This window comes from Dermacentor silvarum, unplaced genomic scaffold (assembly GCF_013339745.2).
Source record: "Dermacentor silvarum isolate Dsil-2018 unplaced genomic scaffold, BIME_Dsil_1.4 Seq499, whole genome shotgun sequence".
NCBI lineage: Eukaryota > Metazoa > Arthropoda > Arachnida > Ixodida > Ixodidae > Dermacentor > Dermacentor silvarum.
The window spans coordinates 12,582-40,001 of NW_023606332.1; the positions used below are offsets into that span (position 1 = coordinate 12,582).

The following is a 27,420-nucleotide window of genomic DNA, read 5'->3' on the forward strand; positions in this document are numbered from 1 at the left end:
GACGGTGGGGAGTTGCATTCAGCTCGTGGGGCTGCTGCCAACGGAGCTGCCGCGCAGGCACCGTATCTTGAAAGCGATCTGCTATGTGGCCGAAGTGTGCATCCGCGATCTGCGATGGGTACAAAGGGCGTGCGCCGAGTGCCACTAGCTTCATATTGCGCCGTTTTTTTTGTTTTTTGTTTTTTTTTTGTTTTTGTTGTTTTTTTCTCTCAGCTTTCGCGATTGAAGCGAGCGAATAGACAGCGCGAAGGTCAATTTTGCCCGCGGTCAATCGAGCGAGATGTGTTCATGTAACCTGTGCGCGCGTGACACGTGCTATTTATTTAGTTAGTAAGCGCATATTTACAACTTTAAACGGCCGATAAAATTAACATCCTTACTTCGTATCACTGTCTGTTAATTTGCTATCGCAATCGATGCTCCACCTTTTGGGCGAAACTGCGTCATTTTTCTTAAGCCGCTCTAAGCCTCTATTTTTTTTCTCTCGGGGAGGGGGAGGGGGCGAGTTTTTTGGGGCTGTTCGGTTTTTTCGGACTGCTCGATTTTTCGGACTATTTTTCAGTCCCCGCGAAGTCCGGAAAATCGGTCGGCTACCCTGTATATGGTTGGTTACATTTGCTCCTCTGCGAAACTGTACAAACCTAATCAGTTTGACATGTGCAACGCTGATTCGACACGGGTACCTTACAGCAACAATGTGTCCTGGGGCCTCCCCCATATCATGTAGGTATTTAAGCACAGCGCCTTATAGTTTCATGTATTCCCAGACGAAGGCCGGGCCCCAGCCGAAACGTAGGAAATAAAGTATAGTTTTTTTCGTATGCGCGTCCTCAACCTACAAGTTCCTATATACAGTGTAGACCGCTTATAATGTACGTCGCCGAGTCGTGAATATCTGCACTACAGTATAGACCACTTATAATGTAACCGCTTATAGTGCGGGACCAGATATAGTGCGGTCTTTTCAGACTCCCGTTAATTTTCCCATAGCACTCCATGTATACACGTATCGCTTATAGTGCAGTTGCGGGAAACGAAATACCGGTTACAGTGTGACTGCCTGGGAGTACGGAAGTCAGCGGAGACGGCGAACGCTCCCCTCAAACGGGCGCCCCAAGGAGTACTCGAGGAAGAAAGAGAGACGAAGTGGAGGAGAAGGACGTGGTGTGAACGAACAGCCAGTGAGGCTGAAACCAAATCTTGAGTGCGATCGTGAAATATCACGGCGCACATAGCGAGCGAAGGCCACAAAACTGCCAACGCCGGCCAACGCTCCGCTTCACGATAACGGCAGTAAACAAAACTCAAAGAGCGGGCGGCGCCGGCATGGCACGGCGAAGGGAGCACGTGGAGACCGTGGAATGTGAGGGAGGACGGCGGCAGGGAAGCGGATTTCGCCTCGGCAACTCCGCCGCTTTGGTGGCTCCCCTCGCCCCCCTCGTAACTCCTCACTTTCGACTGTCACAATGCGGCCGCCGCCGTGCAGGCGCCGCCGCTCCAGCCGGCCCAGCGCCAGCTCCCCAAAGTTTCGTTTTCTGCCGTTATCGGGAAGTGGGCGTTTGCCGGCGTGGGCAGTTTCGTTGGCCGGCCTGGGACAGCGCCGCTGCTTCACTCTGCACCGTAGCCGCAGCGTGCAAGGTCAACACGTGACTAGAAGTAGAGGAAGCATAAAGGAGAAAGAAGGGTTCACTGCCATTTTCTACGCGTGGCTACGGTAGCGTGGCTGAGACGTCGGCACGTACACGCATCTTCCGCAACGCAGAATCGGCGACCTTGCTATTTGAGAAAAGGTGACATTTCTGCGTTTTTCTCTTCTTTCTTTTTTTGTTTTGTTTTGTTCGCGCGCGACATTGAGGGGTCTCTCCTAAGGTTTTACACTATGGCGGTGCCGGAGCAATGCCAGTCAAAGGCGCCGCGCGCGATTATTGCGAATTAACGAGATTCGACTGTAAATTGAATGCAAAGTGGGAAAGTTCTAGCCACATTCCTCGACTGCGCATACGCGTGGCGGCTCGGTGCACACGTTTTGCATGTGTGCGGGCCTTGAAAATGTTGCGCTGGTTATAGTGCGGGTACCGCTTATAGTTGCAGATATTCGCGTCTCCGGCGACTATAAGCGTTCTACACTGTTAAGCGGTACCGCACTATCAACCAAAAACAACCAATTTTCAAGCCCTGCACGTATGCAAAACATCTAGACCAAGCCAGCCGCGCGGTATCCGAGAATCGAACGCGTGCGACTGGGAGCGTTGCATCCGTTTAAATTTACGAACGTTGAAAAGGTTAGTGTCCAAGTACCCAGGATCTTCGCCATGAAGCAGACAAAGCAATAATTAAAAAAAGTCAGTTTCAACCGAAAGGCGAAGCATCAATGCGATAGCAAATTAGTAGAGAGCTACTAAAGAGTAGGAATAGTAGTTTTATCCGCTGAATAAGCTTGACACATTCGCTTACTAACTGAATAGCAAGCACGGTGTCAACATGCCACAAGCAACAAAATGAATCGACTCGAGTGACCGCAGACAACATCTATCAAAACGCTGGCCCGCCCGCAGCGATGCGAAGGTTCGTGCGGTCTTCGCTTCACAGGAAAACTGACGCGCGTAAGCACAATGCACTTTACTCAGAGCAGTGTGGAGGATCGCCTTCAAGATACGGTGCGCGCGACAACACCGACAGCTGGCACATGGCGAATAAATTTGTTGGCAGAGTAAAAGCTGCCATCCCTCCCGTGCTACCTTCCCGCTTTGCTCCTTTCACGTGGGAGATTGTGTGACTTTGCGTCGCCAGTTCCCCTTGTTGCAAGATACGCATTGTTGTAAAATGTGCATTTGGTGCCGCAGCACAGCGTCACCCCCCCTCCCTCCCCCTGGCCTTTTGCGCGATGGAAGTCGCGTTTGCTCTCCGCTGTGCGTTCACTCTCCGTGAAGGCGCATGTCCCCCGCGCGCTTTCACTCGCACATACAGAGCGCGGCAACAATTTTATCGCCCTCGTTGATCTTCTCTCCCATCGGTGGGCGCACCTCGTTGAGAAGCGTGCTCGCTACCGCCCTTGTCGGCGAGATTTTCCCACAGAAGCCGCATTATAACCGGTATTTCGTCTCACGCGGCTGTACTGTAAGTGGTATGCGTATACGTGGAGTGCTATGGGAATTTATATATATATATATATAGTACCAATTCTTTTTATTCCAACTGCAAGTCCTGGCTGGTGTCATACAGTAGAACCTCGTTGATACGCTCCCGTTTCATATGATTTCCCTGTGCCAACGTTCGCAATCAAGAACATGAACAATGACGCAATACAGTTATGCTTCCTTTTTACCTGTTAATCGTTCCTGAAGAATGCTATCTACTGGCATCAATGTTCAGAACATCGGCAAACTGTGACCATAGGGTACGTTTTTAGGCCACTAGATCCCATGTGAACAAAAAAGGCATGAGGCACCTGCGATCAAGAGCAGTAGATGCCTGGCACGGCAGCTTCTCTGTAGAACTTGCCCACTGGTGTCACATGAAAATGATGGCATGCACACAGTTTCCTCTTCTGGTACCAACAAATCTCGCTGCGGTACTCACACGTCACAACATCACCGCAAACCCCATTGTGATAAGCACCTTCACCTGTTCCAACGTATAGCATAGTGCTGAAGTGTACTGCACACATTTAATAGCATAACCGAAACGCATCGACGTTCCCTGCAGCATTACGTTTTGCTCTGGTAGCATTGTATTCTGACGTGATCCACCAGCTCCACTTCTTTCGGGTTTCCCGTGGCTGTCTCAAAACAGTACACAACACAGCGAGTCTTGGGTCCGGGTCGCTTGAGCAACCCCCCACCAGCTTGACACATGCGTCAGCATCTCAAAGCCTCCTCCCACGCATGCACCTGGCTCTAATTGTGACCCCAATGGCTGTAGTCTCTTTTTTCGTAGTGCTAGGGGCCAGTGAATGCGTCGAGGACACCTTAACTCTTGATGATAACGCAGATTTCCGACCCGACTTTGGCAGATTTTGAAGCAATAATTGCAGCTCATGGTGAAAGGTCACCGTATTTCCCGATTCTAATGCGCACATTTTTCACAAGGAAAAGTGTCCGAAAATTGCCTCCCCTTTACAATCAAACACGAAATCGAAACTTTGTTCGCAGTGGTAGACAGAGCCTACCGTCAGAGCCAGCATCATTGCCATTGTGATCACAAAGTGGTGAAGAACAAGTAATTGCATAGGATGGCAACATCGTGCCACTTCCAGGCCTTAATAGACGATATCCAAAATTTACAAGTGCACTTCTCCCACACCTTTGAAAGCAATAAAGATGGCGGACTTGGGGCTAGAATTGTAAGTTAAACCTGGATATAACGAAATTGACAAATTCCCGAAAAACTTCGTTATAAAGAGGATTTCTTTATGCAGGTTCGGCACGAAAATTCGAAAAAATAAACGTTTACCGTATTTACTCGATTCTAACGCGCCCTCAATTGTAACGCGCACCCGTTTTCCGTTTTCGTCGAAGCACTCATCCTCGGAATGTCACACCAGATACCGGATGCGTGGAGCGTGTCGTTTCGCACAAGCGCGAGGAATCGGAAACGAAGAGCGAGCGTCACGATGGCGCGTAGTGTCGTATAGTGTTACAGTAGAACCTCGCTGTTACGTTCCCGGGGGCTGCGTTTTCGCGGCTGTTACGTCGTTTTCGACCGGTTCCGACACACCTCCCTTAGAACTCAATGCATTGGTAACCCCGCTATTGCGTCGCAACTGTGGGACCATTCCCTCATACGTTGCGAACTGCCACACCGCGCCGGCCCAAGCGGCCATTTTGACTTTTCATGCCGCTTGGCTTGGTGGCTTGACGATGGCATCGGCCGCCCAAAGTGCCGGGGGCGACAACTATGACGTATTTTCGGTTTCCGCCAGCAAAAGTATGGCCCTTGAGATCCGTATTTGCTATATAAAGATGGTGTCCATGACGCGTGTGGCCCGAAAATTGGTTTTGGCTCATAGATATTCCGTATATAAGGGTACGGCCACACTAGTGGCAAAAAAAAAGCGCGCATCATGCAGCGAGCGGCAAGTTGCCGCACATCAGCGCCTTGCCGCGAGCCCACCGTGGCACGCGCGTCTCGCCGCGCGGCAGCGCGATAAGATCTCCCGCGCAACACCACGAGCGCTCGTTGTTTCATGCGAGAGATGACGGTCGTCGATTAAAAACCCGGCGCGAACCGGCGGCGTTCCGGTTGTGATGGCTCCGTGACGTCACCCTCGTCGCTCTTGATTGGTTCTTCATATCACGGCACGCGGCATTTGCCGCAGAACCCATTTCGCGCGGCACGCCGCAAGGCACCCGATTCCTGCCGCTTTTGCCGCGCATTTTTGCTGCATGTATTTGCAGCTAGCGTGTCCGTACCCTAAAGTCCAAGGTTTATAACGCAGTCGCCGCGCGCCGTATGCTGTATGTGCGAGTGAAAATGTGCGAGGGGAGCCGACGACCACGTCTAAATCTCGCGCGCGCAAGAAAAGCAGGGAGGAAGTGCGCCTTCTTCCGTTGCGCTCGAGGCACTGGCGAGGGAGCGAGGGGGGAGGGATAGAGGGCGGCGCGCGGTCGTGCAGGCCGTATCTTGAAAGCGATCTGCGTTGGGGCAGAGTCTAGCAGTGTAGGTGCGTCGGTGGCTTGTAGCTTTCTGCGTGCTGTGTGTTCTCGGCGCTCAGTTTGCGTTGAAGCGATAGACAACAGCACGAAGGTCACTTCGCTCGCTTCTCCAGCGGCGCTTCCACGCGCCGCCAGCGTTTGAGAGCGCGTGTACGCGCTCATCGAGTCTGATGTGCCACAGCGTGTACCAGCGCGTCAGCAACATCAGCTGGAAAAGGAGAGAGTGCCGGCTTGGCGGGCTAGGCCAGCTGCAGCAAGCGGCAGGATCAGATTTGAATGAAGGGAGGGGGAAAGGGCAAGATCGCCGGGTCGAGGGATGCAGGGCCGCCTCGCACACGCACGTACACACGCACGCACACGTGCGCTCGCTTTGCATTCCATCGCGGCGGAGAAGGTGCTTCCGGTTGCTGCTCGCGCAAAAATGACAAAATTTGGGGCGAAATCTCTAGGTGGTCGGAGGGGAAAATTCGTTATATCGAGGGGGTCTCCCGCTGCCACTTCGTTACGTAGAGGTCTCAAATACATGTGCTTCTATGGAGTAACGGCGGGGAATCGAAAAACTTCGTTATATCCAGGAATTCGTTATATGGAGGTTCGTTATAAACAGGTTTAACTGTAGAAGTATCAACATGCAAGTCAGTGACATCATTCTTCCCACCGTCCATTCCCTGCACAATCTATGGTTTCAAAACATTTCACTGAGTTAACAGTGCTACTAGCAGGAACACTGCCATCTTGGTTAGGAAAAGCTGGCTGTGGGAAAGCCTGCTTACAAACTCATTGTCTATTGTGAAAGCCGATTAAAAATACAGTAACCTTCCTTTAATTCAACACCGGCTGATTGTTCGGTTAAGTTGATCCGAACTGCCGGTCCAGCACCTATGCTTTTCTATGGGCCCAAAGTTTTGTTATTTCGATCCCAAAATAGGCCTGCGCCAGATAATTCGAACTTGACCAGTCAGCACGCACTTGATTGACCTCTATGATGACCCCAATAGTGACACCTTTAGTGGCAGCATTTCGCATCGGAGCGTTGAGTACAGTGAACGCGTTAACACATGTCATCTCCCATTGAAAATGCTCAATTTCGGTCTGCCCTAGAAAGATTGTCAAGCAACAACAGTAGCTTCCAATGTGCAATTGTGCTATTTACCAGATTCTAACTTACGCCCCCCTTTTTAATAATGAGCCGTAAATTGCCTGCACATCGTAATCGGATACAGACCCAAAACCACCTTCACACCGTTCTTTTGCTTTACCAAATAACACAGCTGTATTGTGGCAAAGCTGACTTTAGGAAACTGGCTGCCTTGCTTTTGGGTCAGTCTATATTAGATTTCTACTTTGTTTACGAGCTTTAATGTCATTTTTACGTTAGTTTTCTACTTGGGACACTTACAGTGATGGTAGCAACATTTTACTTTTTGGAGCAGATTTTGGAGAAGAAAAAAGGCTATTTTGAAGCAGCTATTGGTGTTTTCGGAGCAGACGGAAATATGCCATACGACTCCTGGTGTTAAAAACATCACCGAAGCGTCTCATAAATATTACCATTTATTATGAAACATATTGCACATACAATAATCGATGCAAACTGCAAGAAAAAAATAATAAAGAAGATGGTTGGTTATCAAATGCGCAGTAAAATGAGCTATATATTTGAAATACCAGTACTTGTGACACATATGAAATCGAGCTGGGAAACCTGAGCACTACATTATAAAAGTAACCGCAATCACACATAACCGTTGCCAATGCAGCAGTTGATAATCGGTATGAGGTCGAAGTAACCTCAGTAACTTTCACATATCGCCAAAATAATCCGCGTGTCAAGTTCAAAAATATAGCTAAATGAGCAATTTTTGTAAAATGCCAGTTCTTGTGCACACTGAAATGAGATCAAAGCCGATAAGGCTGAGCATCACAATGTAAAAGTAATCAGTCACACATATCACAGTTGCCACAGCAGCACTTGGTAATCAGTATGAGATAGAATTTCCCAGTGCCATTTCGGAGCAGGTTTGGAGCACTTATTCACAAACATGACAGTTTGGAGCAGCATGCAGCAGCACCTCTCTTTTGGAGCAGTTTGGAGTACCACTTCAATTACTGCAGTTAGAAAATGGATACACATTTGATTTGGGGGCGTGCTGTAATCGGGCTTGTGAGCTCCACACGCAGCACACGACTGCAAAATTTGGCTGAGACATTCACAGCAGCGTATGCTATCCGTGGACTGCGTTTTCTTTTTCACCAAGCTCAAGGAGTGGTTCAGGACCCCTGAAGAGCAAATCAGTTCTGTGGAAGCCCACAAGGTGGCGCAAAGTGCATGAAAGGGAAAAATTGGCATCAACCCGAATTCTATCACGAAGCTACTACAAAGGAAACCCATACAGGTTTCTCAGAAAGAAAGCCTCGTAGTTGAAGAAAAATTTGTCCTGGTCCGGACTCAAACTCGGGACACCAATGCCTTTCCGGAGTGGTCACTCTACCATCTGAGCTAACCAGGAGGCTAGCCGTTCGCAGAGCGAGGGCGAATTAATCGACAACTCAAAGCATGCTACAATTCGGTTGGATGCCAATTTCTCTCTTTCATGCACTTTCCGTCACGTTGCGGACTTCCGCAGAACTGATTTGCCATTTCAGTGTCCCAGTGCCTTGAGCCGTCGTTTAATTCACCCTTGCTCTGCGATCGGCTAGCCTCCTGGTTAGCACCAGATGGTAAAGCAACCGCCGGAAAGGCGTTGGTCCAGGGTTCGAGTCCCGGACCAGGACGAATTTTTTTTCAACTGCGAGGCTTTCTTTCCGAGAAACCTGTATGGGTTTCCTTTGTAGCTTTGTGCTAAAATTTGGGTGGATGCCAATTTCTTCCTTTCACGACCCCTGTAAGAGCGTGCAGTACACTTGCAATGGCCCTATGCCCACGCCCTGTGATACCAGAGTTGTCAGAGAAGCGAGGATGCTTGTGACACGATGGGCGAGTACTGCAAGGAGGCTGTGTCGAGTGGTCACTGCTCTCCATCACGCGCATCTCGTGCTTTTTCTTGTTCACATCGGATCTAGTGTCCAGAAAACATATTATACGATCGCAGTTGGGCAATGTATTGAACGTTGGTGCCAAATATTGTGTTTTCTGGTAACATATTAACAGGTAAAAAAGAAGAGTAACGGTATTGGGTCACTCAATCGCAAACGCTGGTATCGGAAAATCGACGGGATTGTATTAACGAGGCTACTATCAACACTAGCACTGACAAATACAATGCAAAGAGACAATTCTTACATGAAACACAAAGGGCATAATGTGGCTGAGGCAAAGCAAGTAACAGCGAGGTGGATTTAAACTTAATCATGCAATACTTCACCCTTAGTGAGTGCAGGGTCAAATATCATCAAACATCATCAGAGTACTTGGGGGACTGACTTTGGTGTGAGGATCTCCTTGTAGGGCAGCCTTTCAACTCGCGTGGCTGAGGCAATGCTGTAGGGAATCACAATGTTGTTGATGTCAAAGGCATTTTCGCCTCTGCGTTTCCGCAAGACCTCCTGAAGAATAGATCGGCTTTGTGCTGCACCTCCACCTAGAAAAAAACAAGGAAGGAGAGCCCATCAATTATGAGTCACTCACTTGATGCAAGCCCACAAGTGCTAAAAAAACCATCTGCACCTGCTTAGATTACAATAAGGTCAATCCTCAAAGGGTGTGCACTGATTATGCCTGTTTACCAACGCGGCAAACAGTTATTGAGAACACCTTCCTCACTTTTCTTGTGGGTGCTTATATAGAATATGTCAGTTTCAAAAAGGCTGCGCCTTGCTGACGCCATATTTTCTGATGAATGGCCTCAATTTTCATTCTTTTTGCCCTATGTAATTGGCTTGGACATAGCTCGGATGTCATGGTTGTTGGTGGGATCAGCAACACAGCACAACCACTGACAAGAATGGAACGTGATCAGAATATGGGCTCCGGTTGTATCAAGGATACTTCGAGGTTAAAATAGGTTGTGAGCTTTAAAATATTTGTAGAAGAATAATTATTACAATTTATCCATTTATTGAAGAATTAACAATGCAATATACTGCACACATTAAAAAACAATTGCCTGAGGTTAACTTTTCAACATAGTATCACAAGCAAAAGGTCCGTTTGGCTCAGTTTGCCAAAGACTACGCACACAGTGTTTCATTATTGCACGCTTCCACACTTGGTAAGCTTCTCTATAACGTGCTATTCTGGCCTCCCTTTGCTCCGGTGTTTCAGCAGCCAACTTTGCCTTTTTTGCAGCATGCCATCTAGCTATATCTACTGCATGATCGAACTAAGCCTGTCGCTTGCGCTGAAGCGCACGCACAGACAGCCCAGTCGCACACCATCCATGGCGACATTGAAACTAAGCGCCGGTGAAGCAGCCATTCCACCCTCGCCTAATCACGTGGTACCGCAGCGGACTACGTGCTGTGACATCACACCTGACACACTTGCACTCCAGTAGCTCGCGCTATGGTCGCTCAAGGTCACTGCGACGCGATGAATGATTGTGAGAGATGGCGTAGTAGAGCTTTCACTGTAAAAAAATTTTGTTGCTTTATTGCTACCTAAAAATATGTACTAGCATACTTCCTTAAATATATCTCATGTTTAAAATCTGCAATAAAAAGAAAAGTGATCACCAGGGAAAGCATTTGACACTCAAAGGGTTAAGAAAATACGTAGATTTAATTAATATTTCAGAGGAATCTGGGCTCGAAGCATGATAATGGTGTTTGATAACATATAATATGCGCTAAAATAAACATGTATATTTCTTCTAGTACATTTGATATCATAAAACGTGTATTTTTCAAACGTGCATGATAATAACTTCGCAGAACCGTTTCAAAGCTGCTGTGCACCGACAAACATATTCCGCGTGTTCTAAAGGTCACAGTTCTAAGGTCGCAGGTCTTCCCTGCAGGGTGTTAAAAACCTTCGGTCGGGATCATTTGCAAGCAGCCACAACGCGAGTAGCGAGTAGAGTTTCACGTGAAAAGATGGCTGGCATCGTGCTAGGCTAATAACTAGAGTTAACACTTTCCGTATTTTCCGGTCTATAAGTCGCACCTTTGTATAAGACGCACCCCCCTCAAACCGGCAGCTTTTCCGGAAAAAACCGTATATAAGTCGCACCGGTGTATGACGCACCTCTTCGTTCGGTAAGCAATTAACAAAAAAATTGTGACGTTTCTTTCCGTGAACGCGGGTCACGCGCAAGCTTATGGGTGCCATATATTTCCACTCCAGGTGCATGTCTGCTGTCGTGGTTGCTGCGATGTTCCGTATAAAGTCCAAGGGCGATAACATCGTCCCTGCGCGCCATACGCTGTATGTGCGAGTGAAAGCGTCCGATGGTGAGCTGAAGCGCGCACAAGGGAGGAAAGCGGGAAGGCAGCGCGGGAGGGAGGGGGGCAGTGTGTACTCTGGTAGCAATTGCGTAGTTTGCGCAGCGGCGCGCGCCGTATCCTGACAGCGATCTGCAGGTGCGACGAATTCGGGGTCGGCCAACTCGCAATCTGCCTGCCGTCGCTTGCGTTGCTGCTCCGTCCTTCTCGCAAGGCGCTCGGGAACTCGATCACGAGAAGAACCCGGCACCTCGATAGCGTGCGCAGAACACGTAGCAATTACGTCAACCAGCGCGCTTCACGTGGCCATAATATTGAATCCGATTTTGACGGCAGTTTTCCCGGGGAAAAAAAAATGTACATAAGTCGCACCGCTCTATAGACCTACACCATGGCGCTACATCATGAAAATGTGGTGGCGCTGTCGTCGGAATTTAGTTTCGCTTGGAATGGCACTCTGCCGCCGAGCCGCCGCCGTGTCGCGCCTACCACAGCAGCAGCCGCTGGTTTTCGCGGTGGCTGTGCGGTTCCATCTGTGGAGTCTTTATGATTTTACAATGAAGAAACGCAGTCTGTGGACGAGCTGAGTTGCGTAGAAATACGCAAGTGGCTAAAGTTTCATAGGCTTCCTGTTGATGAAAACCGTCGCAAGCAATGGGCCGCCGCGATAAAAAGCGAAAGTTGGATTCTGATACCAAATCATCCATTAGTGCAAAACATTTCCTAAGATTAAGCTTCTCTTTTTTTGATTGGCGTGCATTAGCCAACCTTATATACGATCTTAGGATCGTTATTAGCGTGTCATTACAATTTCTTGCCGCACTGTGGGAAAGCTAGATTATGATTAGCCTTGAATGTAGGTTGAGTGAGCAGATGCCCCACAAAGCACGTCACATTCGAATTCGTTTTCATCTCAAATTTGAACCACCAGCAGTGTAGATATCCTATCACATGTTCACATATGCAGGCAGCATGGTCACAGCTGCATTTATTGCAGTGTGGATGTCATAAACGGCCTCAACGTGACAATTAAATTTGAGCGCGAAATAAATGTACAGTGTAGAACAGAGTTGGAGCGATCGGACGGCCGCGTACAACAGCTAGCGCACATTGCGTGGGCCTACACAGGCGGCATCGCCGTAGTGCCGGTACCTCGCCGGTCCCATCACCGAGGCGATCGCTTCTATCACCGCTAACAGTGACGAAGAAATCGGCTACAGCTTGTTCCTAACATGAAATAGTGCTTAAAATAAAAAATATCTCGAATTTGCGCGTGTTTCATAAAGCAGCGCCCAGTACTAAACCACTGGCACAATCGGGAGCAACGAACGATGGCATTTTGTCTCGCAGACGGAAACCAAGCACGGCCGTCTGAGCGAGGTTGCTCGGCTGGCTTGCAAGTACTAGTACGTTTCGTTTGCGATTCGCACCAACGACACCGACAAACCAATTCATTTAAGCCCACGTTAATAGTGTTGTCAAAATAAGCGCACTATGATGAGCAGCAGGCCAGGTCGCAAGCGCTGTTGGCTGTCACTGTGGTGTCACAGCGAGCTAGGCCTAGCGTCTCATTCGGCCATATCCCGATGGGGGCGAAATGCAAGAACATGCACTGGGTGCACATTAAAGAACCTCACGTAGTCAAACTTAATCCGGCGCTCCCATACTGTGTGCTTCGTATTGAAATCGTGGTTTTATATCCCCCACTCCCACCCAATTAAAAAAATGCGCCATCCATGCGTGCAAGCGGTGGCGGCAAATGTGGGCGGAGCCTACGCGCCGTCGCTATAGGGCCTATAATATATTGACGGTGCCTACCGCTGTTTACAAACATGGTGTAGTTCTACAAGATGCACCGCCGAAAAATTAAGAAAAAAAAACGCATGTTATACACTGGAAAGTACTGTATATGTAAAAAAAATTTTATGTAGAAAGTGACAAATGCTAGAATATTGCACAGGCCCTTTGCATTGAAAATGTGTATTCCGAAAAATTTAAAGAAACTTTTCTGTGCAAAGCAACAATGATGTTTTTATATAACTTTTTTCTTTTTTTCTACAAAGCCCTTGTTTAGATTTTTGGTTTGAAAATTTTTCTAATAAATACATTGTTTGGATGGAAATGGTACTGTTGAAAAGAAAATTTTTTCTTCAATTTGGTGCTACACATTTAGTACCAAGCATGCTTTGCGATAGGAGAAGTGTTTACTAAACTGTCGAACCCACTCATAACAATATTCAAGTGCCACGAAAATTTAATTGTTATAACCGATAACTGTTATAACCAGGCTGCATGAAAAAAATGAAAATAGAGGGATGGCAGAGCTCTTGTGAGAAAACTATAATGGCGCGGAGTCCAGTGCCCACCCCCCACCTTTCCTCCATCGGTCTTGACTCATTTAACTCTGCTTTCTGTGTGCTCTGATCACGTGTAACAAGTTGCGGCTGTTGGCATTCAAGATGGCACTGCTGTAGTAAAACCTTGTTAGTTCGGATTTCACAGGACCGAAAAAAAATGTCCGAATAAACAATGTCGAATTATTGAGGGTATGAATGAAGAAACCAATAAACAAATGCTTCTATGTCAACAAGCTTTTATTTATTGAATAAATCAGCAGAATCCTGTTTCTATTTTGGACAAAGGTACGGAAGCTGTAATTCTCATCTAGAAACTGATTAATGCATGCAGCAGCGAAGGCCTCGCGATTTCTTTCACAGCGCGGCTGCGGCGCGCGTCTTCATCTGAGACACGCATTCCAATACCGCGCACATCCCGATTATTTCTTTCGTCAGTGTCGCCAGGTTGCCAACCATCACGATGTAGACGATGTTCTTCAGCCTTGACAGCTATGCACTGAGTAAAAACGAAACTATTGTTTGCCATAACCGCGGCTGCTGTCGACCAGTGTTGCCAAGTGTCGGCGAGCAAAAGTAGCCAGATGGTAACGTGAAAGTAGCTGGAAGTAGCTAAAAAATCAAGCAAGGAGCAAAATTAGTAGAAAATTTTTCGAGCACTTCTTTAACATATTCTGGGTATCTAACACATTTTTGGCAGCTCTATTATATTCAAAGATTAAACACAGCTCTCAAGTCAAGTTTTCTTGCAGGCAACTACGCAGAACATGTATGAACGAATAATAAATGTGCTCTTGTTTTGATTCCGATAATTTAGAGCAGGTGTAGTTTTCGCAAAGTGCCAAGGCTTGCGCGTCCACAAAAGACACTGACGCATTGCCATGAGCCATTCCTTGTACTTATGCTCTTTAAGCCAGTAGTCTCTGAAGCGCTGTTTGCACATTTTGCTCTTGTCTGCCATGTTGTCCGAGCTCTAATAATCCTAAAACCTTATGTACACCGCAGTCTCAAATTACTTTTCGCAATCAGAGCAATGATAATGAGGAATGAGCAACCATACATAAAAAAGCTAAGTGTTTGACAAAGCACTGCAAAACGATATCTGGAGTCGGTAGCTGCAAAGTGGTTTGTATCTGGTTTGTATCTGCACTCATCGGACTGATGAGTGCAGGATCACGATGTGGTTGTCCCGATGAATGGAGCATGGTCGATAAACCGCGCTGGCTTAGCATCAGTAGCGTCGAAACCCTGGAGGTCGCATGATAGCGCTTCTCGAAAACGAAACTAAGGCACAGGTTGATAACCGGCGATCATCGCTTCTTATTTATCAGGCATAGCGTGTTTGTTAGTTCGTTTGCACCAAAGCATACAGGCACACAAACACCTAACATCGGCAGTAGAAGCGCCCTCCCACACTCCCGCCGGGGCACGCGTCCCCATTGGTCTGGAGGCAAGGAAGCCTCCAGAAAATACAGTAGAATTTCTTCTGTCATCTGGACGGCGGCGCATGCAATTGATGAGAGGGAAAATTTGAACGAGCAAAGCTGCGCTCTCTATGCCTGTCATCATTGGATTTCTCAGATATTCTCGTATTTTCTATGGCGTGAGCGGGTCAGTCAGTCATCATTCGTGTGGCTCTAGCTTCCTAAATAAGCTAGAGCTGATTTCTTTGACACTGGCGAAAAATTTGCTTATTTCACATGGAATCAAAAATGGTAGTAACATCAACAAAGGACAGCGCACCGGAGCGGGAAGAACCAACAAAGTGCATTAGGGCGAGTAAATAAACGCGAAATGCCCCAACCTACCCTCGGTTTCTGTTTACCCACCAATGCACTCAATCTTTGGAATCAATTTTGTCACGTGCCTTCTTTCTGCACACCCGGCTGTGATAGAGACGCAGTTGGAGCAGCTATAGATTGGATGACACGTGAAATGAGTAGAAACACCAGCTCCTGTCAGTGAAAGTGACCTCGACACGCCGCACTTTCGCGGTCGATAGGCGCCTTTTATGGGTTTGAATTGATCCCATTCGATGGAAACCGGATTAAGGCAGATGGTGCTGCTTGTGGTTGGAAGTGCCGTACATATCCCGAATTCCGGCGGCCCCTCTTCCATCTGCTTGGCGCGGGTGATCCGCAGAGAAAGTCATATGCTGGGGTCAGGGTGCCTCGTGGTTGCCGTGCAGAAACGTTAAGAGTCTGAGTGTGTTGTGTCCACGTGCTCTTTGAATAATAGGAACGCTGTCACATGCATATGCATGCATGTACAATATTGTACCGCGAGCATTAATTCGATGCTGATCAGAGACCCCGCGCGATACGCGACACATTTCAGATGCCGCATCGCTTCTCCTTTGTTTATGTGCTACTTTCCCCAGTGGCACAGCAAGGCAGAACCGTTCGCAGTGTTGTTTGTATTATTGCTTCATCTCTCTCTTTCAAAAGGTTTCCTCCTTTGTCTCGAGATGCGGTGTATCTTGGTCTGGTTTGTATCTTCTCGAAAAGCTACTAGATGGCGCTATATGCCAAACCTTCAACTGCATAATGTGTGGCATTTGTATAGCAAGTATTTTTTCACACCAGAATAGTGATTCCGAAATGTCGCTAGACTAAAGCTAGACTTGGCTAAAATAGCTAAATAAGGAGCTAGATTTTAAAAAAAGGAGCTAAAACAGCTACTCGTAGCTGAACTAAATTTTTGGTAGCTAGTTGAGCCCAAAAATAGCTCGCTCTAAGCGCTAAAAAACACAATAGCTAAAAAAACAAAACAAATGCTTACTACGTCAACATGCTCTCATTTACTGAACAAATCAGCAAATTCTGTTTCTATTTTGCACAACTGCAATGCGGAAGCTGCAATTCTCATCTTGTGACTGATTAGCGCTCGCAGCGGCGAAGGCCTTGCAACTTCCTTCACAGCGTGGCCGCTGCCCGCGTCTTCGCCTGAGGCATGCACATTGTGCACAGCGTGCACATCCCAATTTTTTCACCAATGCCGCCGGGTCGCCGCCCATCGCGATATCGACGGTGCTCTTCATTCCTCGACAGCTTCGCACTGAGTAAAAATGAAACTATTGTTTGCCGCAACCGCGGTCGCTGTAGACACGATAATGCACAGCGACCTTCCAGTTCTGAAGGCGCGTGGCCGACGCATGCACAGAGTCAAAACGAAACTACTTTTTGCTGCAACCGCTGCGGACGAAACCACGGTCGCTATTAACGCGATCATGGATGGCGACTACGCAGTTTTAAAGGTGCATGGCCGACGCGCGTACTGAGTCAAAACCAAACTACTTTTTGCCGCAGCCGCTGCGGACGAAACTGCAACCGCTATCGACACAATCATGTATGGCGACTACGCAGTCATGAAGGCACGCGGCCAACACGGTGCTATGTGTGCCGGCAAACGCAAGAATAAAAGCTTTAAAGCCACAAATAGGCACGAAATGTTCTGGCGTTGCTGTCATTCTCGTACAATTTCCACTGATGGCTATGGCGATGTGAACTCCGTTGCTTCGTTTCGGTGGATGTTAATGCCATTATGGCGTCGCACATTTGCGGTGCTCCTCGCTCGCCGAACTCGAAGAGTTGTTTGAATTAACCAATGTGCGGTCAAATACGTCTAAATTAACGAGTTTCATTGCATTAAATAATGCATACGCCTGCTGGGACCGAAGGACGTGTCCAAATTAACCGACTTTCCGAATTAACTAGGTTTTACTGTATTCAGATTTTCAAAAGCCGACTATTCAAATACAACAATGTTAGAATCCTTATTCGAAAGTTTTGAATATTCACACAGCGGACATGTGCATGGATGCGGTAGATGAAGGCGCTGTCTGTGGGACTTTATACCATAATGAAAGCTTATGATAGCAAGAAAAAGAGAAGACATTGTTAATTCTATTCCTTAAGGACAAGCTTGCAGGAAAATGGAAGCATGGCGTGCACACATTTAAACTCGCAAGCAGAATAAAGGGTTCAGTTTCAAAATGGAATGAACAAGTACAGAGACAGGCAGCCTCTACAAAACAGCTACAGCAAGATGAAACTGAGCCAGATAGTTGCAAAGTAACGAAAAATGAATATGGAACAATTGGCTGGCAGAAGTCAAGGTCACAGACAGTTGCTTACCGATTATTTGGACAGCTTCACAACACCGCCGCCAGTGGCCCCACAGACTTAACGCATCAAAATGACTGAAATTTCGGACACCTTATTGTGCACCCTTTTGATGGTATGATCACTTTCCCAAGATCTTATGTGACTTGACATTGGACGCGTTGACGTGTACTACCTTTTTAGATAGACAGGAAAGCTGTCGACAGTGTACTGAAGTGTTCAGTTCAGAGTCATGTGAATCTTGCGAAATTGATCATATTCTCAAAATTGATAATTCGGCAATACCGCTTCAGGTGGCAGGCAAGACATATGCGCAGCAACTTGCCCACAAGCTTGTTTCGGCCACTAGTGCAATAATATCTTATTTTTTTAGGTGAATCTGGCATTTCGAACTTCTGATTATTCGGAACTTTATACTGTTCTGATCGAGTCCAAATTATCAGTCGGCGACTGTATTATGCCATGGCCTCAAGTTGCAGAAGTTGAAGGGTTCGAATATGATGGCAGGAAAAGTGCTACCAGTAGTAAAGAAGGTCAGCAAGCAGCTAAGGCAAATCATAGGTTGAAGAAGGAAAGTATCAAAATAGGGTGCAGACAAAACTGAGACATTACCAGGCAGTAGCTGGGAATTGGATGAATCGCCCTGTGATGGTGCAGGTGAAGGCACAGGAGAGGCAGCCTTGGAACTGCCACTTGAAGCAGTGGAGAAGGTTCGCTGTCGTTCTCGCTGCTTTGACGCTGGAATTTAAAAAGGTAGTGTGGGTGCTCCACCTCACAAATTCAGGTCAACTTTCAAGACACCCTCAAAACGTGGCAAGGCTTGTCTGAGAAGAAGCATGATCAAATATTTATCCAACAATCTGGCTTGTTCAAATTAAAAATACACTTTGTCTCCACACACAAATTGAGAAATGGCCAACTAGACTACAATGCTCCCTTGTCTAGAATAAGCAAGAACAGATGCCAGCATAGGGGCTACGGCTACCCGCTTCTATTTGCCAACAACCGGTACTGATCAAAGAGTCAGGCCACAAAGACAATGAAAAGGGAGCATGAGAACAATCAAAATAAGTGCCAATAAAAGTCCAGGAAACAACTACAAGCCACCAAAGAAGTTTACTAGAGAGTGAGCTGCTCATATGAAATGAAATTGATCACTATTATAAGGCACCACAAACTAAACCACACGGCTGTTCCAAACTATAAGTGATTCAAGAATACAAAACAAGCCAAAACAAGTTGCCCACGCCACATTCACTTCTTGGTGCAAAAGTCCCTTGATATGACACAGTTACAATTGCCTTTTTCTTTTCCCATCCTACGATTATTCACTACTATGCCAAGTAGCCAAAGAGAAGAACGAGCGTTATCCCCAATGATGCATCGTGCTTATCTTGAACAACGGTTAGTGCAAAGTGCAAATGAATTTTTCAGTTACTGCTCAATCAGTGGTGTTTATAGCAATGCATGCAGTAGTAAATGTAAATGAGCTTATAAACATCAAGTTCCAATTGAGCACATTTTTATGAAATACAGTTACAAAATTATTCAGCATACTGAACCAGAATCAAAGTAAAAGAACTACGAAATATTACATTAACATGAGCAGCACACCTGACAATCAAATGGATAGAGAAGAAAATTATAACAAGTTAAGTAATTTCTGCGAAGCTTTCGTTATTCAAGCATTAGTGGAATTCAAGCTTTGAGACCACAGAAGCTTCATAGTAGAGACAAAAATTATTTTGGCTTTCCAAAAAAAAAAAAGGAAAAGAATGATGCTTCATCCCATTTGTCTAAACTGATGTGAGCTACAATGTGTTCATGGCATGACTTGGCACTCACTTTTAGTGCTGTCTGTGCAATCTCCTGAACATTTAACCATGCAAAGCGCAACACAATACTCACAAAAACTGAAAGAGCCATCCGCTCGCCTGAAGGAGCCATCATAACAAGACTCGTTGTAGTCACCTCGCCATCCAAGTGTCGACGATATGGTCGCTTTTTGTCACCATGATGCCGCCTCATCTCTGCAAAGAGGGGGGTGTTACATGCAACGCTTTGATTATGAAGCACCCCCCCGTAATTGAGAACTCTGGACTAATTTTGACCACCTGGGGTTCTTTAACGTGCACCAAAATCTAAGTACGCAGCCATTTTTGCATTTCGCCCCCACTGAAACGCAGCCACTGTGACCAGGATCGCATCCGCAACCTTGAGCATAGCAACACGACAGCATAGACCTTAAAGGGGTCCTTAAAAACTTTTTTGAACATAGTAAAAAACATTGCTATCTGTTAACAAGGCTCCTGTAAACATATGAGCCAAATATTATTGCACTGTATTCCGCAAGAATTAGCACTCTCACGTCAAAAAGCAGCGAACAGTCACTTGCTCTCGCATCTGCAACTTCGTCATCAAAGGCAGTTGGCCGACCAAAGCTATTGGCTGATTTTATAATCACGAGAACATTCTTAGTTCTCGAGTTAAATAAATAAAAAATACAAACTAGATGTCTGCGATCTCAAAAAAGACAGAACAATAAGTTCAGCTGCACATGGCCTCCGAGATGGCAGCAGCGTGCTGCGTAGCACAGTCTACCGTGGCCGCCATGGCGTGCCGCAACGAACCCCTTTGACGCTGGAACTTTTGGCTGGGCCTTTGGCCACTTGGCTTCTCTGCTGTACATTCCAACGTGCTAGTGGCGCCGAAAAAAAAGAGAAAGCCAGTGATTGGTGCTTTAACTCCACTTTTAGTTGAAGGATTGGAAAAATGTTTGCAGCATGCGATTCGTGGGACGACATACTTTAATAGTGAGGTCATTCGATTAGTTAGAAAAGTGTTTTAGGGCCCTTAAGCTACCGCAGCGAGTCTGTGAACAGGTATCGTTGACTCCACTGCTCATCAGTAGAAACAGCAGCCAACAAATGTGACAACCCCGGACTGAATGAACTGCCAACTGGGTCATTCTCATTTTACTTTTGACCAGTGGTTGCTTTCACGGAAGTATTGCTATTATTATGTTACTGCTCCAGTGCAAGAGGCACTCACTTGCTGTACTGAAACATTTTGTTACAGATCTCCAATGGCCAGGACAGGCCAATTGCCACGAGTCTGTAGATATGCTGTAACCAAACCTTGATATAACACGAACCAGTAGCGCACCCAGGATCTCTGCCAGGGGGGGTTGACACTTTGCCAATACCATCTAAACAGCACTACTTTCAATTTCTTCTCGGGACATTATAAAAAAAAATGCGCTTTTTGCGAGTGTGCAGACGATTGCGCGTCTTACATCTTAGTTGCAGTACTCAAATGCGCAAGGAAAGAAAAGGGCTAAACAAAAGGGGGTGTAGGTCGGCGTCAGGGGGGGTTACAACCCCCAAATCCCCCCCGTCGGTGCGCCACTGACACGAACACAGCATAGTAATAGTACTAGTACAAAAAAATGTTTCTTGCTAATATCAGTGTGTAACAGATGCATGCTTATAATGAATATCAGATGTAACAAATGTATTTTTGTGTAAAATGTGATTCAACTGTATTTTAGAACCAGCGCAACACCAAATGCTCTGGAATATACAATGACGTACATAATGAACGAACTCAAACATTAGAATTCATTAACTGCGCTCACGACTATCAGTGTCATAAAGTGTTGCTTCACTTGCTGGGCACAACTTCGTCCAGTAAGCAGTTGCAATGCCATTTACCTTTCTGATAGTGTTTCTCCTTGTCCACCATCACAACCCGATCAGTTAATTCGACTTCCGCTAATTCGACCATGATGAGACGGACAAAATTTCATTACATTTGGCAGCATTTGCCCGATTCTAACATACTCCCAAATAAAATGTGTGTGTGGCTTTCTGTGTGGCTTTGTGTGTGTCCAAAGTAGAAAACTAATGTAGAAGTAACATAAAATCTCCTAAAAAGGAAATTCAAATCTAATGTGCACCCAAATTTTTAGCATGAAAAAGGGGCAAGGGTCTAATATACATGCACAGTGATGGCCAGTTTCATAAAGTCAACTTCGCCGCACAATTTTTTTTTATAGTCAACTTTGCTGCAACAGAGGGCGAGACACGTGATTTTGTGTGCGATCCTTCATACGACCATTCACATCAGTAGCCGCACTTAACAGATTCACAAACAGGTTCCACCGCATGAGCGTCTGATTGCAAGCTGCACATGCGACCAACTTGCTGGATCTGGTCGCACAGCTGCCGCATCAGTCGGACGGCCGCAGCCAATGACAGAGCCGCTAGTGTGTATGTCATGGCCACGTGACAGACCTGGCGAGCAAGTTTCTCGCCGCTGCAATCGTCTCGGTGTTTTTTTCTCCTCCCTGGTTGAGATGCTGGCCTCTTTCGCCGCTGACGGTGGCACAAATCGGCTACAATTTGTTCCCAACATGAAATAACCTTATAGAATAAAATGACCTCGAAAGTGTGCATGTTACAAAGCATTACGGAAATAATAAACCGTTGGCATGATTTTGACTCTGAAGTGGTCAGCACAGATGCTGCAGCAATCGTCTATGCGAAGCGGCTCGCCTGACAGGCGTGTTTTCTCATCGCTATCAACTGCTCGAGAAACTAAATCATATTCTCACTTAGAGCAACATACAACTTCAGACTTGATTGTGCTGATGAATATAGGTGCTTTATTGGATTGGAAATAGATCTTCATTGGATGGATCGCAAGGGCTGTCGGCCCCGGATCCGACGGCCAGCAAGCTGGCCTATAGCATCTCCATGCGATCACATGGGACTTTCATCGAGATTGAATTAACCTAAGTGTACTGAATTTCATTTGTACAGTATTGATGCCCGCACCATAAATGTGGCTGAAATGTGTTCAGTGTGATTGCTTACTGATGAGAATAGCATAGAGTATGCATTTTGGCTTGCATAACACTACACTTATGCATGACCAGGTGGCACCACACTGAAAAAATACACTGTAAATGCAGTAAAACAGGGAAGCATTTTTTATAAGCTCTCATCTCTAAAAATGTTTGCAGAATATAAAACGATGTTCAATTCCAACCAACAATGCCTGCTGATTCAGGAGAAAGGTGTAGAAATTTGTTTCTGCACCAAGTCATGCATACGCCATGACCAAGAGCACTTTAGTCCACAAATTTAGAATGGAAAATGATGTGAAAAGCACACTTCGAGTGGCAAAAAGCACATTTTGAAAGCCAGTAAGAACAACAATACAGGAGGCTATGATTATGGTAGCAAATGCATCAAATGACTACTTACTTGCAGATGAGAGAAGAGTTTGCGCCGCATTATGGGCAAGCTTCCTACTTTTTTTTGCGCGCCTGGTCCACGGTGAGCCCCGTCACTTGCGCCAAGCGCGACTTTCTGGATAGAAAAGCACACACAGTTGGACACTATGACTGAAATAGCATAGTTGCATTTGGTGAAAACAAACGTTTGGCTGTCAGCCAACGGTGCTACATAAGACAGCCAGGAGCTGTAAACCAACTGGTTCTCTAAATGATTTTCCACTGCCTACCACCACAAATTAATTTCTCAGACATAGGTAATTTATAAAGTAGAGGCAATGTGGCTGTTTTGTGAACACTTCCCAGAAAGCAACCCATAAAGCCTGTCAACCCAGCACACTAGAAAGATTGCTTGTTGAGACTTTCACGAAATGATGTAAGCCAAGGACACACACAATTATAAAAACAGCAAAATAGACAATACATTCTGAAGGTAGGAAAGTTCGCATACTAAATACACAAATAACATACGAGGTGCAAGTTACTCTCCCGACTAAACTGCTCCTTTGTATAAAGTAAATTTCTCAAATTTTGCGATGCAGCATTTTAATATACCCACATATGGGTGCATTACTTGGTTGTCCCAGAATAAATCATCCAAGTATGTGTGCCAGACTGAAAAGAGTCAATTTTGCTGAAATGAAACAGTGGCGCTGCATTCCCATTTTGGCATGAAACACTTTTCTTGATTACAAAAACGTTTCTTGATTACAGTGAGGAATGTTGCTATTACCTTGTTCTTGCAATTTATTCTTGACAAAGCAGGCAAGTACTGCACTAGTATACTCGAAACATGCACTATGAATTTCCACCTCTGTGCAAAAGGCTTATTTTATCATTAGATAAATTAATGGAACAGCAATGCATGCAGAACCACAACACAGAACGGGCCAACTTCATGCCAGTGAAACCAAATGTTACCAAATAAACGCAACTGCATATCTTAAGCATCAAGCTTTGTAAATTAAAGCTGCAACTCTTCAACCTTTTGAGCAAAGAATTGTTTTATGACTTTAAAACAGTGGGTTTACCACCTATAGTAATACCATATCAAGGAGTACAGAAGGCATACATGAATATACTGGCAAATATCTACAAAGATTCCAGAGCTACCTTGGTTCTCCACAAGAAAAGAAAGAGGTCCTGGCAAGGAAACAATATCTCTCCAATGCTATTCACTGCATGCTTAGAACTATCCAAGCTCTTAGACTGGGAAGGCTTACGAGTGAGGATCGACAGCGAATATCTCACAACCTTCGGTTTGCAGATGACACTGTGCCATTCAGGAACAATGGGGACGAATTACAACAAATGATTGAGGACCTTAACCGAGAAAGCCTAAGAGTGGGGTTGAAGATTAACATGCAGAAGACAACACAGGGTGTGTTCCTGGATTTTCGGAAAGCTTTTGACACAGTATCACATTCACTCTTATTGTTCAAGCTTAATACCCTAAACACTGATGCAAATGTTTTTAAATGGATTGAATGTTACCTTTCCCAAAGAAGGCAATGTGTAATGCTGAATGAAAAATGCTCCGAATATGCAGATGTTACATCAGGAGTCCCACAGGGCTCCTGGGTCCGCTATTATTTTAAATTTATATTAATGATATTTCTGCCGGAATTTCATCTTCTATATGGTTGTTTGCTGATGACTGTGTTGTGTACAAAAAATTGCCCATCACAATGATACAACTTCAGAGCGACTTATCACTTATTCAAGACTATGTACTGTATATGGAAAATGCATTTGAACATAGCAAAGTGTGCACACCTTTCTTTTCCTAAAAAGAAAACCAATTCAGTCACGGTCCCATCTGAACAATGTACTATTGATGCAAGGTAGTATGGGTAAGTATCTAGGTGTGCTGCTGTTATCTGAATGCCCGTGGAAACCTCAGGTAGACATTATCATAGCCAAAGCTGGTAAAGCTTTGAATTTCATTCAGAGAAACCTGTGATGTCAACATGCAAATTTAAAACGTATGGCATATACTACTTGTGTTCGATCGATCTTAGAATATGGCTCTGAATATGCCCCCCCCCCAAGGTAACCTTCATTGCCGCTCTAGAACAAATAGAAAACCGTGCTGCCAGGTTCGTCTTGGGGCGGTAGATGCACTGCAATGAAGGCTCAGCTAGGATCTCTTTCTGCCTGCCGCAATAAACTGACATTAAATGTTCATATTCGGTTTATTTACAAAACTGGAATTAATAGGGAAATTTACCTGCAGAAACCTCATTACACTTCAAAGCATACTGATCATAGTTGCAAAATCCTGGAGTACCCTGCCAACGAACATGTATGCTAACTCATTTTTTGTTCGAACAATTAAACAGTGGAATAGGTTGAGTGAAAAGCAAGTCAATTGTGTGAATGAAGATGTATTTTATTCAATGTTGTAACCCTCTTGCTGTAACGCCTTTGGGCGCTGTGGGGTAATTGATGAATGAAGAATAAAGAAAGACAATGTTCAATAGCTTGGCAAGGGAACAAGAATTCAGGATCGCCAGTCAGCGGTCTAGAGTCTGTAAAGTGGTACGTTTATCTAGTTCAATTACTCACTGGGAACCCTGATCATGAGAAGAAAGTTTACAGCAGAATAAAATTGGGTTTGGAGTTCATACGGCAGGCATTGCCAAATTCTGACTGACAGCTTACCACTGTTATTGAAAAGAAACGTGTACAATCATTCCATTCTACCGCTGCTAACATATGGGGCAGAAACTTGGGAGGTTAACAAAGAAGCTCGAGAACAAGTTAATGACCGCACAAGCGATGGAACGAAAAATGTTAGGAAAAACGTTAAGAGACAGGAAGAGAGCAGTGCGAATCATAGAGTAAACGGGATAGCCGATATTCTAATGGACATTAAGAGAAAAAAAATGGAGCTAGGCAGGCCATGTAATGCGTAAGATGGATAACCGGTTGACCATTAAAGTTACAGAATGGATACCAAGAGAAGGGAAGCGTAGTCGAGGACGGCAGAAAACAAGGTGGGGTGAAGAAGTCAGGAAATTTGCAGGTGCAAGTTGGAATCAGCTAGCGCAAGACAGGGGTAATTGGAGATCGCAGGGAGAAGCCTTCGTTCTGCAGTGGACATAAATATAGGCTGATGATGATGATACCATATGTCTACCATTTGTCAAATTACAGACTAATATAAAGTACACACCTGCCATCATGTAAAATTTTGGATTTTCAGAGCTTCCTTGTTTATTTTAATATGAAATCAAAATAGCCCTCAATTAAATTTGCTGAGCCCGATTTTCTGTAGCCTCTTAAATCATTCGAACCCACCCACAGCACCATCAGCCTAGTAGAACCATTGTACAAACGGCAGAACAATTTTGGAAACCATTACATTAATATATTATGAATAACCTTGATTATTATTTCTGCTTGTGGCACAGATCATTCTAGAACAGCGAATTTTTTATTTTTTTTGATGAACACTCGACATCTTGACTAATAAAACTATTTTTAGTATTTTTACCAAATCTTAGTCATGAAATTTGCCAAATTTTAAGCTTGGCAGGCACGGAGAAAGGAAACCCAGAGAGGCCTCGGCCAGCACGGACGTATTGGAGAAAGGGTGCGGAAGTCACGTGCTGTTTTTCGCAGAGGAGGACTGGGATGGGTACCCCAAATGTCAACATGTGCCATAGCAACCGCGTTCCTGAAGCTTTCGCTGCTGCTATTGGCTCTGAAAAGCGAGATGAGATTTTTTCGCCAGTGTCTTTCTCGCAGTGCTATTTGTTTGTGAGAAAAGCTGACTTTGGAGTATGGTGTGTAAGCTTGACAATTGTGTTTTGGGTCGGTGAGTGTGAGTGTCAGCATAGTCCCTTAATAGCTTTTTCTGGTCACGAAACTCCCGCCTCAGTTTAATATAGAGCCAGCGCATGCTGCCAGGGGCGCCATAATAAAGAAAGGCCACCTAGCTGAGCGCCGGCCGCCGCAGCGCAGCGGTATTTTTTTCTCCTCTGGTCGCGTTGCGGCCGAAAGCCCAGCTTCTTTTCAAACTTTTTACATTCTATTTTGTCGTAGCAATTACAGTATCCAAACTTCAACATCTGAGAGTGTTTTCTAACCGAAATCAAGCCATGTACAAAAGTAAACAATCTCAAAGTCAGCTGGCGGCTCCGTGTGTCAGCAGACGACGCGCATAGAATTCTTACCGAGAAATCTGTCGTTAGTTGGCCCAACCGGCTTCAATCAAAAACTTTGAAGCGACTTTTAAGCGAATAAGACATTAGCGGCTGGGCATTGCCAGTAAACGACAACCTGAGCTCAAGGTCGTGTGCAGTTACTGAATTCCGATTGCACTCGACCGTTCAGGCGATGGTGACAGATTCTAATCGCACGTAACATAAAATGTTCTACGACATCAGAATTAGTTTGAAACAGGTACGGCAGATCGCAGAAACAGGTACAGCGATCGCAGCCATGAATGAAATGCTTGCTTGAAGGGAAGTATTGTCATTTTCATGCATCGCAAGCATGCTAGTTTTCGTGCGTGTTAGTCCAAATGTGCGACAAAGTTTTCAAACGTGATTTTCGTTGTTAGTATACCCTATGAAAACGCAAACGGATTATTACGCCCG

General features: G+C 45.6%; 1 protein-coding gene across 1 annotated transcript in view; it reads right to left on the minus strand.

The window, feature by feature from the left end:
• The window catches only part of LOC119435174 (uncharacterized), a 31,262-nt gene extending 8,373 nt beyond the window's left edge, over positions 1–22,889 (minus strand). Inside the window, exons 1-4 of the mRNA XM_037702100.2 lie at positions 22,785–22,889; positions 19,423–19,544; positions 18,127–18,252; positions 9,079–9,235 (exon numbers count right to left, since the gene is read on the minus strand). The gene's annotated coding sequence lies outside the window, so the exon portion shown is untranslated. The remainder of the gene's footprint in view (positions 1–9,078; positions 9,236–18,126; positions 18,253–19,422; positions 19,545–22,784) is intronic.
• Between the last annotated feature and the right edge of the window lie 4,531 nt (positions 22,890–27,420).